At 38.4% G+C, this 18,614-nt stretch overlaps 1 long non-coding RNA gene across 1 annotated transcript; it reads left to right on the top strand.

Moving 5' to 3' along the window:
• The first annotated feature begins 11,142 nt into the window (after nucleotides 1–11,142).
• On the top strand, nucleotides 11,143–12,184 carry LOC311432845. The gene is made up of 2 exons (XR_014690377.1): nucleotides 11,143–11,952; nucleotides 12,071–12,184. It is a non-coding gene; the product is annotated as an uncharacterized lncRNA (long non-coding RNA).
• Nucleotides 12,185–18,614: the final 6,430 nt, after the last annotated feature.

Here is an 18,614-nt window from a genome sequence, read left to right on the forward strand (position 1 = left end):
TAGATTAAAATATATTCAGATGTTTGGCTGAATTAAGCATTATTCTGGCATTTAATGCAAGGCACTACTTTAATATACAGTACTGGAGACTGCTGTGGCTTATATTATTTATTCCTGAGGGTCATTCTACTGCTCAACACATGTAAGAGAAAGGAGACAGATAAGCAGTACATGGCAGAAGAAAAAAATAATAAAAATACAGCTTTCAACCGAATTATTACTTATAACTGGATTTCAGTGACCTCTCCTTACCATAAAATACTCCAGATACTTTATTTGTTAGGATTTCAAGCTTCAGGGTAGAATGATTTCTCTGATAGATGGCATCTTATCCACACTGAAAAATTCTGGATGACACCTACAGAAAGATGCAGTAGTGCATACCACTTTGTATAGCCTTATGTGTTGTGACAGAATCACAGAATGGCTGAGGTTGGAAGGGACCTCTGGAGGTCATTTTGTCCAAACCTTCTCACTTAAGCAAGAATGCTTACAGCAGGTTGCCTGGGACCATACCCAGGCAGCTTTTGAAGATCTCCAAGGAGAGAGACTCTACAACCTCTCTAAGCAACTTATTCCAGTGCTTTACCACCTGCACAATAAAGAAATGCTTCCTGATGTTTGGATGGCATCTCTTGTGTTCCAGTTTGTGCCCGTTGCCTTTTATCCTGGCACTGGGCATCACTGAAGAGAGCCTGGCTCTGTTTTCATTGCATTCTCCCTTAAGGTATTTATACACATTGATAAGATCCTCCCTGGGCCTTCTCTTCTGCAGGCTAAAAGTCCATCCAGATCATTAATGCAGATGTTACATGGGACCGGATCTGATATTGACTACTGGAGTGCTCCACTCATTGCTGGCCTCCAACTACACCTTGCACCACTGACCACCACCCTCTGGGCCCAGCTGATCAGCCAGTTTTCAATCCACCTCAATGTCTGCTCATCCAGGCCATGCTTCAACAGCTTCTGATCTTATGGATGACAGTGTCAAAGGCCTTCTGAGTCCAGGAAGACATAATGTGGTATTCCTTCATATTCTCTGTTAACATGACTTATGTTAGGTACTAAGCTTTTGTATTTCATTTATAATCAAGCATTCGTTTCACCGGCTGCATGGCACAGCTTTTACTGAGAAGTAATTCCTTACTTTATTGGGTCAGTTGCTAATCTGCCTCACAACTTGTGGGGCAGAATCATACCTTGAAGTTAACTAAACACAGCCAAAGCTACTTCCAACTTGGTTTTGACCTAACCTCTCCCTCCCTTCACCCAGTCTACCTTCCCCAGCTTCATGTTTTTCTGAGCACTCACAGCTGCAGCTGAAGTGAACAGATGAAATCCTGACTTCCAGCTGCAAAGCTCTTACTGACCTCAGTTAAAAACAGGATTTTACCTAGTGGCAGTCATTTAGCACCTTTGAAAATTGAGGATTTAACAAGCAACCAAAGGTCAGAGCAGAAATCAATGGCAGAAAAAGAACTATACCTCTGGAGGGGTCTAACTCCAGGTACAGCTCTGGAAGCACAAGGTGCATTCCTCCCTGCTACCATGTCACAGGTTTTTCTGCCATTTCTGAGCCTGCTTTCCTAGCCCTGGACTGAGGTAGAAGTGTGACAGTATACTGATAAAGCTGCAAACTTGCACCAGCTCTTTTATCCTGCAGTGTGAGGGAATTTCAACATTCTGGGAAGATAAATGTCTCCAGGCAGGAGGAAGAGAAAAAAAAAAAAAAAAAAAAAAAAAAAAAAGTAAGTTTTTGAAAACTCAAGCTGTAAAAGAAAATTGAAAAACAGAAGCTGTTAAGAGTTTGAAAGGTTCAAGAGGGTAGGAGCACTGAAAACTTGATATTTTAAGAAGGGCTGTGCTGGCTTAATAGGAATTTACCCCCAGTTCTCCTACTTTGAGAATTCCAGATTAACAATAGCATGGAGACCAGCTTCAGTGCTGATACTTGTCACTGCAATGCCAGTCTTCTGCCCACCAAGTTTCTTTCTTCTCTCTCTCCATCCTGAGCAGCCAAACATAAATCATAGAATCACATGATGATTTGGGTTGGGAAGGGACCTTAAAGCTCATCTGGTTCCAACCCCCTGCTATGGGCAGGGACGCCTCCCACCAGACCAGGTTGCTCAAAGCGCCACCTAGCCTGGCCTTGAGCACCTCCAGGTCTGGGGCATCCTCAGCCTCTCTGGGCAACCACAGAATGAAGTACAAATGCAAGTATAAACTTATTAAGCACTGAAACATACATTTAGAAGATTTAAGGTCTCTTCCAATTCAAATCATTCTATGATTTTAAGATGGCGGACTTTGTATGCTTGCTTTTTTGTCACTTTACATAAGAAATCTTTTTTGGGGGTTGGAAATTGCTCACTTCATCATATCTTCTTAAAAATGTCCCTTTTACAACTCTCCGTTTGAGTATAGAGAGTACAGAATCTCCAAAACTTACTTGGAGCACTGTAGGTGCTTTATAGGACCTTTGCATACAACTGAAGAACTGCTAATATTATGCCTAATTAAGTTCCCTATTAGCTCCTGGGGAAAGAGGCTATAGTAAGAAGATAGCAAGCTGGTATCCAAAGTGCTCCAACAAAGATACTGCTGGAAGGCTTGCAATGAGTTTTAGTTTACTACATTCCTGCTGCTTGTGCTTCAGCACTTCCAGCCCTACAGTAGTGAAGCATGATGAAAGCTGATCTCCTATAAACTTCATTCTTTAGTCGTAAGTTCTCTCAGATAAACCCCGAGTTCTGCATCTGCAAAGAAATGGGATTCCTCTTATTATGTGGGCATACTGTGTGTAATGCAACTTTACCATAGACTTCTGGCATAGATGCAGAGTCAGAAAAATAAGACTGTGTTTAGGACTTGAATATTAGTACTGTATAGCCATGAGTGAGGCAGCTGAAGAGGCAGAAAGGTGCTTTGGCCATTTGCATGACCCTGGACTGATGCCACCTTAGTACAAATAGTGAATAATAAATTCTGTAAGATCCACTTAGAATTCTGAAACTCCTGCAACAGAAAACAGGTTTTGTTCTCTCCTGATGGGCTGGATAGGTAAAGATTATCTACTTTTTTTTTGTGTGTGTGTGTGTGTGTGTGTGTGTGTGTGTACAGTTAATCATTTAAAGGAACAGAACAGGGTGAGAAGGAATTTTCGACATTTGCTTTGTTGGTTGGCATGCTGTCAAGTAACTGTAGGATTCGCTGAGTCTGGAAGAGGTTCTGTGCTGACCTGCCACAAATAAATGATGTTGTTTTCCTTATTCAGTCCACCAGAGATGATTTCTTGAGTGTTCTTCATCTAATTTTCTTGCATGCTGGAATCTGACAAATATAATAATGGTATTTTTCACTCATTTGCAGTAGTGTATTTCTTTCAGTGGTGTAAAAATACCCCTCAAATGCCATATTTCTTTGGGAAAATATTCACGTATCAGTTTTAGTAATATAAAACTATTATTACTGCCTATCTCCCAGGGGTTTTGTGAGGCTTGTTTAATTGAGGTTTGAACTGTCATTATTTGTGAGATGAGGTTATCTATCATTCATGAGCTTTCAAATGAATACCAGTTTGTCTGGGAGAAAAAATGCTGGCAAATCCTAAAAGTTTCATGATTTTCAGCACAAATAATTATTCCTCCAAATATTCATTCTGTATATTTTGTTATTTGTTACTTGCTATTCATTATCCACAGTTTGTTGTTTGCTATATTCCTGCCTAGAAAATTCAGTCACCCAGTCCTGTACCAGAAGTAATAATATGTGACTTTTATGACCATTCATCCACCATAAGTAACGCATAGAGGAACTTGCACAATCTAAGCAAGCAGTACATGAATAACGTGTAGAAAAAAATTGTTTACACAAACTTTTCCGTGAATATTTATGAGCTAGAAACATGTTTGTGAAAATTAGGATCAGAGTGCAAAGAGAAAAGCAGGGCCAAATTTGCTGTAATTGATGTTCTACCCATAATTTATTACTACATTGGAGTTACAGATGGGTGAACAATTTTAAGTTCAGGTGAGCTGCACAGAATTGTATAGCGAGTTGGTGGGGCCAGAAGAGAAAAGGGAACATGGCAACACTTTGATTCTGCATGGCAGTGTCTCCACTGTGTCTCAGCCCATGCTGCTGTGCTGTGATCTGTGCTAGATAGCACTATGGAAGTACAGCCATCACCAGCATAGCAGTAGATTCACCAATACTCTGCACTAGCAGTTTCTTCCAAATTTCCCATCACAGCAAGAGAGATGGTCCTCATACAGCAAAAGCAGGAGAAACTGTGAGATGAAGTCTTCAGGTAGGATGAAGGTATTTTAAATGTGCCTCAAAGGTCAAGTATTGTGGCTCCATTTCCATCTGTGCTTTCAACTAGCAGAGGTCCAGTCTATTGTTAAGTACCCTCTATTTAATCAAATACAAATGTAATAATTTCCAAGAACATTCAATTAGACTGATATGGAGGTGGGGTTTCCTTTGTTGCCAACATATTTTCTTTATATTGAAACTTTTATTTTTTTGACACATATACAAAACTACAGACATCATGCTTACAGATTTGCATTTTTACATAGCCAGAGGATCACAGGGGATAATGTTGTTGTGTATTATTACCTAGTATAAAAGACATCTTCTTAGCCACAAAATCAAGCAGGGACTTAGATTAAAGGCAGACAACAGCCTGAGAGCATAAGCAATGAATTAAAATCACCTTTTGTCTTTCATCAGGCACTAAAATCCTACTTCATGTTTAAAAAAGCAAATGTTGCTTACTTAAAAACAAAGGTTGCATGCACTATACTGACCAGCTGCATAAATCCTAGTGGCCTCGGAAAATTAATGTTTTGTTTTAAGTAAAGCTGAAGTTACTCATGTTATTTCGCTGTATCAATAGCAAGTACATTAACATTATCTAGTGTCTGCAAGCACACTATTAATTTACCTTGTACTGCCCCAATAGAGGGAAAAGAATTGTTCAAGGCAATGAGGCATATCCACTTCCACTCCTTGGGACTCCTTATTTCCAAATAATCAATATTAATGTGGTGAAGGGAGGGCAGAGAGGAAAATGATCCTCTGCCTGATTTATCAGCTAAAGCCACACCACAGTGCAATGAGAGTCTGAAGACTCTTTAGTAGACTGAACAGAGACTAAATGGTTTATCAAGGGTGAAGGCACTGTCATAGTATCCACCTGAAGTCAGGATTAATATGACACTTGGCAGTCAGGAAGCTGACAAGTATAACTTTCCCCTTCTAAAGTGATACATTCTTGGCTGCAGAAAAAAAATCCAGTGAGTTCTTGAAAATACCTGCTCACCTCAGTATTAGTTTTATTTTATTTATTTATTTTATTTTCCTTACTGGGGATTTTTTATTTTATTTTATTTTTTAAGAAAAGCAGGATTCTTTCTCTGATGAGAACCACTTTTTGCCTACAGGTCAGATGAGCAGCACAACACACAGCTCTTAACAATATCTGAGGCAACTTCAGCGAAGCATGATTGGCAGGAAGTGAGCAACTAAAATATTAGGGGGAAAAAATCACATTTTTAAGTAACATGACCTGAAATTTCCTTTTTAGACCATGGGAAAAGTAATTGCTATGGAATGGCCTTTTGTCCTATTGACCCTCAGCAAGCAAAAAGTTACTTTAAAAATTGCATTATGATAGCAAGTGCTGTAATCTTTACATAGGCTGAAGTCAGAGAGGAATGGCAAGCACACTGCAGCAATACTAAAACATTTGGTCTGTCTACAATATCACATGTTTCTGCTTGAAGATATAGATAACATTCACAAAAAAAGCTCAGCCAAGGGAAAAAAAAAAGTTGACTGAAGCAGTGTCAGGAAGTTCAGTTTGTTTTCCCCATATGTCTACCAAGAGTAGAATAGAGTTAGTATTCTAGTATTTTATTAGTTAATTTGCTACTACAAGATATCAAATACAGGCTCTTAACCTTCCTTTTTCTACTTTTAATTATTAGATCAAATTAAACTGTAGGATTAAAGAATGATTAAATTCATGCCTCTACACACGGTTTTATTATATGTGAAAAAACTAGTGCTTGTCAGACCTGCAGTTGGGGTTGTGTAAAGACAGATGTCCCAAAGCTAGAACCAGCAGGTTGTTCATATTCTGTCTTAAATGCCCAACTGAGTGCTTAACTGTGAGCATGGGGAATGCTTTGAAAAAGTGGATGCTTTCAGGCTGGAAGTAGAGCACTCAACACCTTGTAGGTGTGGACCACGACACAAGTGTACACTGATGGGGGTGATGACCCAGGCTATGCAGCAGCTGCAATGAGGAGGTATGAGATCTCCCTATGCTCTGCTCTTGTAAGTGTTGGAGAGGACCCTGCTCATGAGATATCTGTTATTTTTCTGTTATTTTGTTAGTTGCAGTGAACTGAGATGGAGCATATCTCGCCCAGCTTTACATACCTGCAGTGTGGACTTTACACAAACTAACCAGATAAGAACCTCTTTACACCTAATAGAAATGGGCACTTTTAAGACATAACATCAACTTTCTTCAAAGATGAATGTTGGGATCAGAGAAGTTGCACGTTGGGCTCTGCTCATGACATCCACATATAGTCAAATGCAACCTGTTAAGGTTGGCTCTATACTCCCTTTCATAACCTGAAGTGAGGAGAGTGTCCTGGGCAGAGTGTGCTGCATTTTTTGTGCATTGGATAACACAATGTGAATGTGCCTGTACATATATGGCAGGTTTATGCACCCAAAATGTGAGGGTTTAAAAAAAAGTGAATGAAGAGGCCATAACTAAGAGTAATGGGATGATATTAAGTGAGGCAAGTGGTACAGTGAGTGTCAGGAAATGCTCCTGGGCACTGCAGTGGTTTAGACTGTGGAAGATGCTCTCAGGGGATTAGACACTAGATAATGTACACTTAACTATATCTAAAAGGCACAACACTGCATTCACTGGTGCCCAGACTAGATGATATCAGAGGTTTTGTTCCCCTTTATTCTAGGTACTAGGCCCTAAATCATTGTTTAAATCCTATATGACAACCCTTCTCTGGGGTAAATTATCTGAAGTTCTCAAGGGTAAAAAGATGCTGTCACAAGTAGGAGAAAGTGCTGCAAAGCCTAGAGGCAATACTAAGAAACAACTGAGATTTTAGTAAGAGATAAATTCAGTTTAGCTTGAGGTAAGAAGTAATTTCACTTCTCTCTAGTTTCATGAAAATTACACCCTAGAAAAACTCCCCTAAAGGTTATCCAGTTGCAAATATTGTGTTAACAAAACAAAACAAAACAAAACAAAACAAAACAAAACAAAACAAAATCACTATCTGAGGGCATACACCCAGCATTTCTCACCTGGTTCTAAACATAAAGAAAACAGGGAAGACAACAATTCCAGTGAATATATCATTGATTAAATACCTATTTAAAATATGTTATTTTAAAATGTTCTTTGAAGAATATCTGCTTACAACAGCTGCTGAAAGCAAATTTCTGTACATATTTCCATCACTACTAATTATTCCAATCCTTAGAAAGACTGATTAGATTTTTACATCTTGATTTCATGGCAGGTCTTGCTCTTACACTGAGGAGAAATTTTATCCTCATCCTTAATTTTCAAAAACTTGTCTTTGATTCTGAAAGGTGCACTGAATCTAGGTTTAGGAATTCACATCTTCAGCCCTTAACAAGGCAAGTGGAGGAGAAAGGACAGCGCTCCTTGGAAACAAATAGCAAAAGGCATAAGGTTTAGATAAATAGAGGTGACTCACTAAACAGTTAGAACGATTTTTTCCTAAAATACCAATATTCTATTTTTTAACTTTGTTTTTGAGAAGTTCTGAAGGACAGATCTGCCTGTTTTCATTGCCGTTTAGTTTTTATTTTCATTTTCCTGTCTAGAAATAACAAAATGAGACAAAACCATCAATCGATTCATTACCATTCCATACTAAGAGGAATTTCAAAGCTTCTGAAGTCCTTTGAGAAAATCACGTAAAGTTTCCAGACAAATTATATATTTTTGGAACATTCAGGGATTTCAAAGATATTCCCCAAATATGTATAATATGTGCTGAGCAGCACTGAGATGAGGATATGTGAGGATAACTATAGGCACAAGTTCTTCAGCTCTTCACATTCCCCGTTAGAAACAACAGTAATGTTGTTATTGTTGCTGTCGTCAATAGCAGCAGAGCCGAGTCTTAACCTGAATGACTAGAAAAAAATTTTCATTAGTCATTGTGAGTCTTGACTGGACAGCATAATCTTTTACCATCATATGAACAGTAATTCAGGATGTACTGGAATGTACTTGGCACAAACATGGAAGAGTGGATAAGAGAGAGGTAATTTTTGTTTGAAAGAAACATCTAAATGCCACCTTCTGGCTAACATAATGTGTGTATTGTGGACTTAGTCTTCTGCAGGAATAGCAATGCATGTTTGCAGTGTTTTTGATTTGACAGACAGAGTGGGACTCTTACCAGGAACAACATGAAGTTGTTCCCTCCCTGAATAACCTGAAGTGAAACACTGCCCGACAGAGCTGGTGCTCTGACCACTTTTCCAGCTCTACACTTGGCTTTTCCACCATCCACATCTGCAGATTTTAGCAAGAGCTGAGGCTCGGAATTACTTGGCCTCAGTGCCACACAGAGAACAGGAGAGATTTCCCCAGTGGCAGTACTAGGAAACGAAGATCCCAAAATCTTCCAGTTCCCCCATGCATAAACTAAACCAGAAGAGAAGTCAGAGCAAGTAACCTCCTGCCCTTAGCAGAGTAGCTGCTTCCTCATTAGCCCAAACATGCTCCATTCCTCTTCTTCAAGTGTAAACTTGCACTTGCATCCTCCTCGCAGCTTCTTACCTCCTGTTCACATTTATTATTGATATCACCTATCAATAATGCTTTCCACTGCTTTGAGAGCTTGGCCTATCTGCCATCTCCTGACTTTCAAGTGATCTTTCTTTCACCTCATTATATTTTTAATGATATATACTTTTTTTTTTTTTCTTTTTTCTTTTTTTTTTTTTTCTCACCAGTCCCCTGTCTTATGAAGGAAGGGAGAGAAAGGAGGTGGTTAAGAAGGAGGAAAATGGTGATGCTTTAAGCTGCTGCTTCCACACTGTCCCTTGGCCTGCTATCCTGCTTACCAGCATCTGGTCTTACAGAGGGGCAGAAAAATAACTTGTTTGATATCTTACTCAAGTGTGGACATTTTCGTTCAACCACTATACAAAAGAGGAAAACCATTTCCCATGGTTTTGCTGGAAATAACTTTATTTGATCTTTAAAAAGATAGCCCTCTTCATCAGTTCTCCCAGCTTTATCATTTGTTATCTTCAATATAACATGATAATATAACATATTATCATTTGTTATATTCATCCCCACCTGTCTCCTCCAATTTTTTGTAGTACTTCTTCTCCAAATCAGCTCATGTCTTTTCCTTTTGTATTGGCTAAAGTAGCATCCTGTTACTCAGAAAACATAGCATCATTAATATAGTTCTACCTGTGAACTGGATTACAGCATCTAACCAGAGACAGCCTGAGTGCTGAACAGATGCAGAATTACTAAATTATTCCAGTATTTGATTTGACAATTTTGTATAATTGAGGAACCTGAACACAAAGCATTTGCCAATGATATCAGTATAATTCAAGTATACACATTTTCAGGCCATGGAGGAAGTTTTTTTCCCCTTTACCTTTTTAACAACTCGGTTCTGACTCCAGTCTAATACAGGATTCTGTCTCTTGTTGCTATTTCCCCTGTCTGCTTGCTCTGTGAGTCTGTTTGGGTCACAAGGCACATGTGTTATATTTCCAGAAACCCAATCAACCAATTATGTCATTTCCCATTGTTACAGTTATTTAATTGGATAACAACAAGAAGAGAAGAAAAGCAAGAGCCAAGCAATGTTTTACTTTCATGGTGAGTAGATTGGTTCTGATACACTGCTGCTCCCTGTCTCTGCCTGCTCAGGGGCTTACATTTCAAGTGGGACTGTCAAACCTTTTAAGCTTTGCCACAGAATGTAGAAGTGCTTAGGTCACATGCAGTTGCTGGTCCTTAATGCTTTACAATCCATGTTGTGATTACATTTGTAAATATAAACTTCAGAGCATGCATGGAAGGGATGTAGGGTGATTTTATGTGTGTGCAAGAGTTAATTATAAGAGGCAGAAGTCAGAAAAAACAGGAGAGTATTGTGAAAACATCATAAGTATCTGAACAGAGAAGACAGCAAGTCAAGAGCTCTTAAGCTGTCTGAAAAATATGCACATATAGTACAGTTAAGAAGACATCCTCCAGACTGGAGACTGTGCTCAGACTCTGCTGCCTGGGTATCAGCAGTAAGTTCATCTTCCCACTGTGCATTAAGGACTAGTTTGACCTGCAACCAGAGATGCACAGGTACAGCTGAGCTGTCTGTGAGATGCATCTTGTTGACAGTCCCTCTGGCACAGTTTGTACCTGAATCTGAGAAGGAAACTGGTGAGTGCACACAATTTTATGCCCATTATAGTGCAAAAGGATGACCTTAGGTACTGCCTATATCCTGGTCTGCCACTGGAAGTATTTCTGGGGCTTAGACAGGGCCACTTTTGCTGCAGCTGTGGTTTGTGTCTAAATGAGGGGACAAGTCATTTACAGTCTGGTCTTATGTATCACCATTCCATGGTTTCAGGACATGAAATAATCCTGAACTCTTACTTGCATGAGTAAGGCACGGCATGAGTGTGACTCTATTTGGTGCCTCGGGGTACATTATAGAATTTATAGATATGGGAACACAAATACAAGGATTTTTGTCTTATCAGATTGATGTCCTCTATGCTCATACCTTTGGAAGAGCTGTGATAATGGAGATAATCCCCATCCCTCAAAGCAGCTTTCTAAGCTGTGATTATTTTGGCAGCACAGCTCAAGTTTTATCACTCACAGAAATGCAGAGGAGGAAAGGGCAAAACATTTCTTCTTTTTGTTCATATTTAACCCAAATCAGCCCAAACCATTGAAAATAAGAAACATCTTCCTCTACACAGCCCTCCCCTGATGTCTAGAAAATGCCTCTAAAATATTTTAATCACTTCTAAATACTCCCAAAATGCTCACAAACCAGAGGATTTCAAAAAAAAGCACGGTCCTGTTCTCTGCACAGGCAATGATCTGTAGCTGTAAACATGTAACAGATTATCAGTACATCATGGGAACCTCATACCCAAAATCAAAGAATTTGAAAAGTTTACTGGAAAATAAATTTATCCCTATCCTTCACTTAGATAAATCCTAGTAAGTGAAGTGTGTCCTTCTGTATTGAGTCACCTTGCTAACTCAGTTTTGTATGTGATCAAAAACTTGCTATTTTCTCTGAATTTTCTACTTGCTACTTTAAATCTTTCCTGTCTCTGTTTACTGGCTTTTGGTAAATACTCTCTGCCCTGATAATGTGTGGGATAATGTGAGGGTCTGAGTCCAGGCTGCACGTTTACTTAGGTACACATGACAGGTTTTCCTGACTCTAGCCTCAAGCTCTACTCCTCTCATCTTTATAATAAATGTTTGTAGCACCTTCAATTCTGCCTACTGTGTGAATACCACTGAAGTACACAGGACATTGCTGAAGTATCAATGGGGTACACAGAGGTTAAAGTTAAGGATTAAAGTGACAAATTTAGGCATTATAACACAAAAGCCTGTTAGAGGAATTACAGCACTTATGTCAACACCAATGCGCAGTGACGTCAGTTTCTAAAACCAGTATTCACAAAAGTCAGTGATCTAGGCAAGGATGTGTCTTAACTTATACTCTTTTCTCTTGTAGGTGCCAAACTGTGGAGTGCAGAAGTCCTTGAGAAACCCTGCCACTGCAAGTCAAACCACATACTGTTCTGGGACAGAACACAATGCTTGCCTCTCTTTGGGAGGTATTCCACTTTATACAAAAACTTTACCTCTGGCATGGTGAATACCTATGAATTCTTGTCCTGGTACCTGGAGCGTGTAGCCAAAAGCTGCATCCCAGACCTTGCATTTTTTTTCCAGGGCTTATTAAAAAAATGGTGTTATACACAGAAGCCATTTCCAGGCACATGAAGGACAAGCTGATTGTGAACACAGTCTGGATAAATCATGGGTAATAAATGAGGATAAATCATGCTTGACCAGCCTGATTGCTTTCCACAATGAAATGGCAGGCTCAGGGGACATGGGGAGTTAAATCATTTACATCAACTTTAGGAAATCTTTTAACATAGTTCCTTTAGTATTTTTGAAGCCATAATGAGGATATATGTAGTGGATGGGTACACTACATGATGTGTATTAAATTAACTGGATTGTCAGACTCAAACATAATGGTCACCAGCTCAAAGTTTACCTGGAAGCAATTATGACTGGTGTTCTTTGCTGATTGGTAATGGGGTTGTTAATCTGTCATCTTCAGATGACCTGGGTAATATGAACACACCCTTGCTGAGTTAGCAGGTGATTCCAAATTGGGGAATACTTTGATACAACAGACTAGCTTTCTCTGGAGAAGTTTTGTTTGGGAAGGTCTAGTTTGAATTCTTGAGATGGTAATGGAGCTGGAGATAAGCAGCAATATAGCCAAACAGGGATCCATCAGGCCAGAGGGATGGACTAACAGGAACCGTATAGGATTCAAACAAAACAAAAACAGCAACAAAAAAGAAAATTATTGTAGTTGGGATGGCATAACCCCATACAACTGTACAGGCTAGGGTCTCTCAGTCTGGGGAGCAGCTCAGCCCAAAATATCCTGGGACTCCTTGTGGAAAACCATCTGAGCCACATGTTGGGCTGCTTTAGTAGTAGCATAGCTGTAGGGACATAATTATTCCCCTCTATTTGGCAACTATGAAATTACATCTGCAGAATTGTCTCCAGTTTTGGGTCTGCCAGTACAGGAGAGAGAGATAAACTGGAGAAGTCCAGCAGAGGCCCGCCAAGGTGGTTGTGATGCTGGATACCATGATGACCAAAGGCTGGCTTAGTGAACCCTGTTTCTTTAGCCTGGGAAAGAGAAGGCCTAGTTGATGTCTTCAGCTACCTGAATGGTAGCTATAGAGAAGACAAAGAAAGATTTTCCTCAAGCATGCACAAGGAACAACAGGTAATAATCACAGCTGCCATGAGAAAAAAAAAAAATAAATCAGTTAGATACAAGGCAAAATTCTTCACCAAAACAAAAACAAAACCAAATTCACAGGTTCCCCCCAAAGGCTGCATCTCCATCCTTGAAGACTGTCACAGCTCCACTGGACAAGGCCCTGATGTAACACACAGCCTGAGGTACCTTCAAAGCCAGCTCTGCTTTGACACAGGGGTTGACTAATTAACTTCCAGAGACCCCTTCCACTCAAAATTAGTCCATGACTTCATTTAAAGTCATGTGACTTTATTTATTTATTTATATTTTATTTATTTAAAGTCATGTGACTTTAAGAATTAAAAGTCATTTTAATTAAAAGTTGCTTTAGAACTTCTGTGAATCAGGAATGTAAACCAAGGACTCCATTTATTTATTTATTTATTTATTTATTTTTGGCAGAGTTGCACAGCCACCAGGTGAAGGGTCCTAATGCTTTTGCTCATCTACAACGAGGCAGCAGACTGAGAGGTCCCAATAAAATGATGGAGACTCATCCAGTCACATAACATGGTCCCCCTCACCCCCTGGGACAGACAGTGGGGGGGGGGGTGGGAATCTTGCTGTTCTCAGAGACATGTGAAGGAAAGTGCACAAGGGCCAGGGATATTGCTTCTGTGGGACGGATCTTCATCTCTGCTTTTCCTTCATGTCTGCCCTTAAAGTGTTAACCACAGGAATAAAAAAGAGCATTGATATTTAAACATGAGGAGAAGAGAAAGGAGTTCATTGCGAGCCTGTTGTCCTCAGTGAATGCTCTTACTTTCCAACTGCTGTTAGTGGCCTCCCTTCCATTTCTTTGCTCTTCTGTCATGCTGTTTCAAGGCAATAACCTGCAGTTCTACACATATAAATACAGAAAAGAGTCAGCTAGAAGAAACCTCATTTTATGAGGACTCTGGTTTCAGGAAAACTGTGAGTATTCCTAATGCCTTTTAGGAACCATAAACTGAGAAAAGGCCTATTTTCTGGAACCCAGATAGGCATAGCATAAGTAACATGCCAGCTTGCTCAGCCCTTCCAAGTCTTCATGGGAGACTTCAGGCTCCTGAGAAAGTTTCATAAATAAAATCTCCCCTGGAGTTTAAGGCCAGTATAGCAAAATTCTTCTTTTTCAGACCTGAAGCATCTTGTCCCTTCTCCTACCGTAGCGCTACTGTATTTACATATTCAGATAGCTTTGTTTCTCTTTATTATTCTGCAGTGATGGCAAAGAATATGTAGTTGGCTGAATCACTGTGTTACTGAGTTACTGTGTCTTGAGATAAACAGCAAGCAAATAACAGAAACAAGAATCACTGTCATATTGTAAGACTGAGATGTGTGGGCACTTCATAAGAAAAGGCTTAATTGGTATTTTCACCCCTCTATCCTGTTGGCTTTTATTTTCTATGAGCTTTTCTTTCCATTGTCTACCTTTTCTTTTTTTCTTTTTTTTTTTTTTTTTTCTCTCCATCACTATATCTTATCATTCTACTACTCTGCTTGCCACATGAATTATTAATACTGTTTTTATACTAAATGTCCCTGCCTCACACATAATTTGACCTTACTTACTGAACAAGTAACTGTGTTAACACCTCAGGACATATTACCCAAACTCTGTCTATGAAACATATTTCTTGCTCGTGTTTAACTTAACTGAAATTCAAAACACTTTGAACACATACCTTTTTTTTTTTTTCTTTCTTTCTTATTTTCTTATTATTTCTTTATTTATTTTTTGATTAGCATTTTTTCGTTAAGGAATAGAAAAGTAAAAATAAAACGCTAACCTTTCTCGGAGATAATTGCATTTTTGGTTGCCAGTGATTGGCCCTGTATTTTTCTATTCTCATCTATCCTTGAACACACTGACAGAGTGAAGAAATTAAAACTTGCCTTCTACTACATATAACAACTGGCTTGATCATCAAGAAATATTCAGTGCAGTACTCAAATGTAGTTTAGGAAGGAGCTGTATTTTGTATTCACTTCAGGATAACTGGTAAAATGTCTCAGTTTATCATATCGCCTCTCTATTCAGCAAAATGTGTTCTTATACCTCTCCAACCTGATAAAATTTTAATCCTGTACTGTGCTCAGCAGGAACAATTTTAAACACTGTCTGTCTCTAGCATAATGGCCACCATCTTTCCCATAGGCAGTTTAGTTTCATTTCTATGGAAAACTTGAAATGTAATTCCAAAAGTCTTTTCTGAAAAGATATGCCTTTACTGATGGTCTCATTCACTTCCAGTGAGAATAATATGAGATGGCATATTTAGAAAGCAAATGTTTGCTAACAATAATCTATTACCAAAGAAATAGTTAACAAGCAACATAACATATTAATCAAGATAATTATTAGTAATATAGTTATTCTGATGAATAACGAAATATCATTTTGCTTTCTGAGTTTGATATACTCTTGCTTCAATTGTATTCTATGACAAAGAATTTCATAGTCCAATTAGGTATGCATTTCCTTTTTAAGTAGTATTATTTCCTTCAGTTCAACATTTCTACCTGTTCCTGAACTATTAGTTGCATCTCCCTTGTCTCCTTCCAAAATAAACAATTCCAGTCTTTTACAGTTTTTATCATTTGAGATATTCCTTCCTTATTGCATTCATTTCCTTGGATCCCACCAGAATTATTTCTTGTGAAAGTGAGCAGTGGTGCAGATAGGATGTCCATCACTCCAGGTGAGTTTACAGCCACTAGCACATATTTCTGTTTTGTCTTTCAACCATTTTTGATTTAAGAGTGTGCACATAGCTCACATTCAATAACTTCCATTCACTGTGGTTTCAGAAGAGAAATAGTAGATAGACTACAACTCAATCCTCTCTGAATGTATGTTTGGAGATCCTTCTCCTTGAAATCTGTCCTGTCATGGGTAGGGGAACTGTCAATCTGAATTGTCATCAGCAAATTTTTTTTTTCTTTTCTGCTAGAGGAACATATTCTTAACAGCATGTGCTTTGTTAACTTAACTCATTCAGTCCCATTGAAACAGGGCCTCCACCACCTGCTACCCAGAGAATATACTCCTGTGTATGCTGTTATGGATGCTGTATGAGCACAAAAGACATAAAGAGGTGAATCATCATATTATCTATTTGTCTTACCTTTTGCCAATGATGAAACATATTGTAATTATATCCTTAATAGTTAAAGTAACATCCTTCCAGTCATATCTTTGAGTGAAAAATCTAGTCTTCCCTGTGAAAGCAATATCAGTGATAAGTACCTGTTATTATTTATACTTACTATATTACCCTAATTATAAATATTGGGTAATTATCATTAGGACTAATTGTTAAAATTCTGTCTCATTTATAACTATTCAGAATGCCATTTATGTGGTACTGAAAAAAAAAAAAACCAACAAATAAAACAAACAAACAAACAACAACAAAAAAAAAACAACCCACAAACTTTTCTTATTATCCATTTGAAAAATCTGCTAGTTAGGATTTAATCGTACCCTTACCAATTTTGAGGTTTTGACTGGTAATCAAAGTTTGTTTAGACTCTGTTATCTGGCTCTGACACTTGCTTTACATTGCTTTCACATGAGTGTTGCATACTGCAGTCTTATCAGAATACATTCATTGCAGGAAATATAATAGACTTTTTCCTAATAGACACCTTGAGTGTATAAATTACTTTTGAATGCCTCAAAACTTGGCAAATTAAATCTTCCATTTCTGCCTTTACATATGCAAAATCAGAAGGAAAGAGCTAGTACAAGACAAATGATTACCATCACAAATTTTACAGTAGATGCTTTTAAAAAAATAAAGTCAATTAGTTTAAATGCCAATGCCAACTCATTGTCAGGTTATGTTCATAAGATTTTTATTTTAATTTTTCCCCTTCAAAATGTCAGTCTTCAAATAAAATTGATGTAAAATATTAAATTATGTATCTGCATCTTCATTACAAGATAAATCTCTAGAGAGGAGTGCATTAACGCTGCTTTCTCCAATAAACATGCATTTCGGAGTATTTTTATCCTCTTATATTGGCATTTCCTGTGTATAGGTGGACACTGTATGTCTGTCCAAGTTGGAAACAGTTTGGGCATAAATATTTTCATGGCTGCATTGGCAATATCTGTTGGAGAGGAGACAAATATCTTTATTTTCGTTTTCTTCCTTTCTTTCTCTTAAGAGAAGGAGAAAAGAACAATGTACAAAATAGCTGGACAGCCTGAAAAAGAGCAGTACCTTAATTTCATCACCATATCTATTTGCTTTCATGAGGAAAAATATGTCTCACCACAAGACCAAATCCCTTTCACCCACAATTCATTGACAGAGGTAGAGGTAGAGCTCTGGCATGAAGGGCTGGGTTTGGGATATAAGGGATTTATATACTAGATACTATTATCTAGACTAGTAATGGTACTGTTTTTACTGCTGCTATTACATTTCATTTACATTGACTATCACTTATTTGAGTGCCCCTGGATATAGAATTCCTTGATGACCTGTGATTAATGAACATGAGATGGAAAAGATCTACACTATACTGCTCCTCTTGGCTCTTCTTATCTTAATTACATGTGTTTTTGTTTTTGCTTGCTTCTTACCAAATTACTAAATTTTTGTTTTTCCTATACATCCATGTCACAATTAATAAACTTTGGTGTTACCATTCATAGACTTAACAGAGTTTTCATAGTAAATTAATATATTTCTGTGCTACTAAATTTAATTAATTTAGAGTCCAAATTCTGCTGTGAACTTTGATGAGTTCAGCAGGCAGGACTCTATAAGGGAAATTGACAAGGCATAGCATGGAGCCCTATGTTTTCCTGACTCTGGCAAGTCACTTCTCCATCTCTCACCCAACATCTGCCTGTCTTGCATAGTCAGCTAGCAAATTTGTCTCCTGTGATGGCCAGTGCCAGCAGTACAGTGCTGTAGCAGGTGACTACTGGAAGACTGAACTGTAGTTTAGAACTGTGCTAAATCTTTGCTATAAAAACAGGCAGGTTAGCAGTGATAGATGAAGGACTATGTGGGGAAGGCAGCAATGACAGATGTTCTCTCTCTTAGCAGTTTGCCTCCCCAGTCTGAACAACAGTAAAAATCCCAGGATGCTTAAAGATGCAGTTCCCCTTTCTGGGTACTGCCTTCAAAACAGGTATAAACCTAGCAGGTCCCTTCTCCCACACACTTTGCATTCACATTGTTATCTTAAACTTAGATGGCGCTTCCTCTCAAAATTAAAAAAGAAGATATCTAGTCTATGAACCACCTTCATTCCACCTTTTTTTTCCTCCACTGAAGTAATTGTTACTGCTACTGCTGTTGTTGTTTTTGTTTGTTTGTATGTTTTTAAGTTATGGAGTTTTTGTGTGTGCATCTGTATTCCAGGCAGATAGAGAAGCTGAGGAAGGCAGGAGATTTTAGTCTGTGTATG

This window comes from Aythya ferina (assembly GCF_964211825.1).
Source record: "Aythya ferina genome assembly, chromosome: 2".
Lineage (NCBI taxonomy): Eukaryota > Metazoa > Chordata > Aves > Anseriformes > Anatidae > Aythya > Aythya ferina.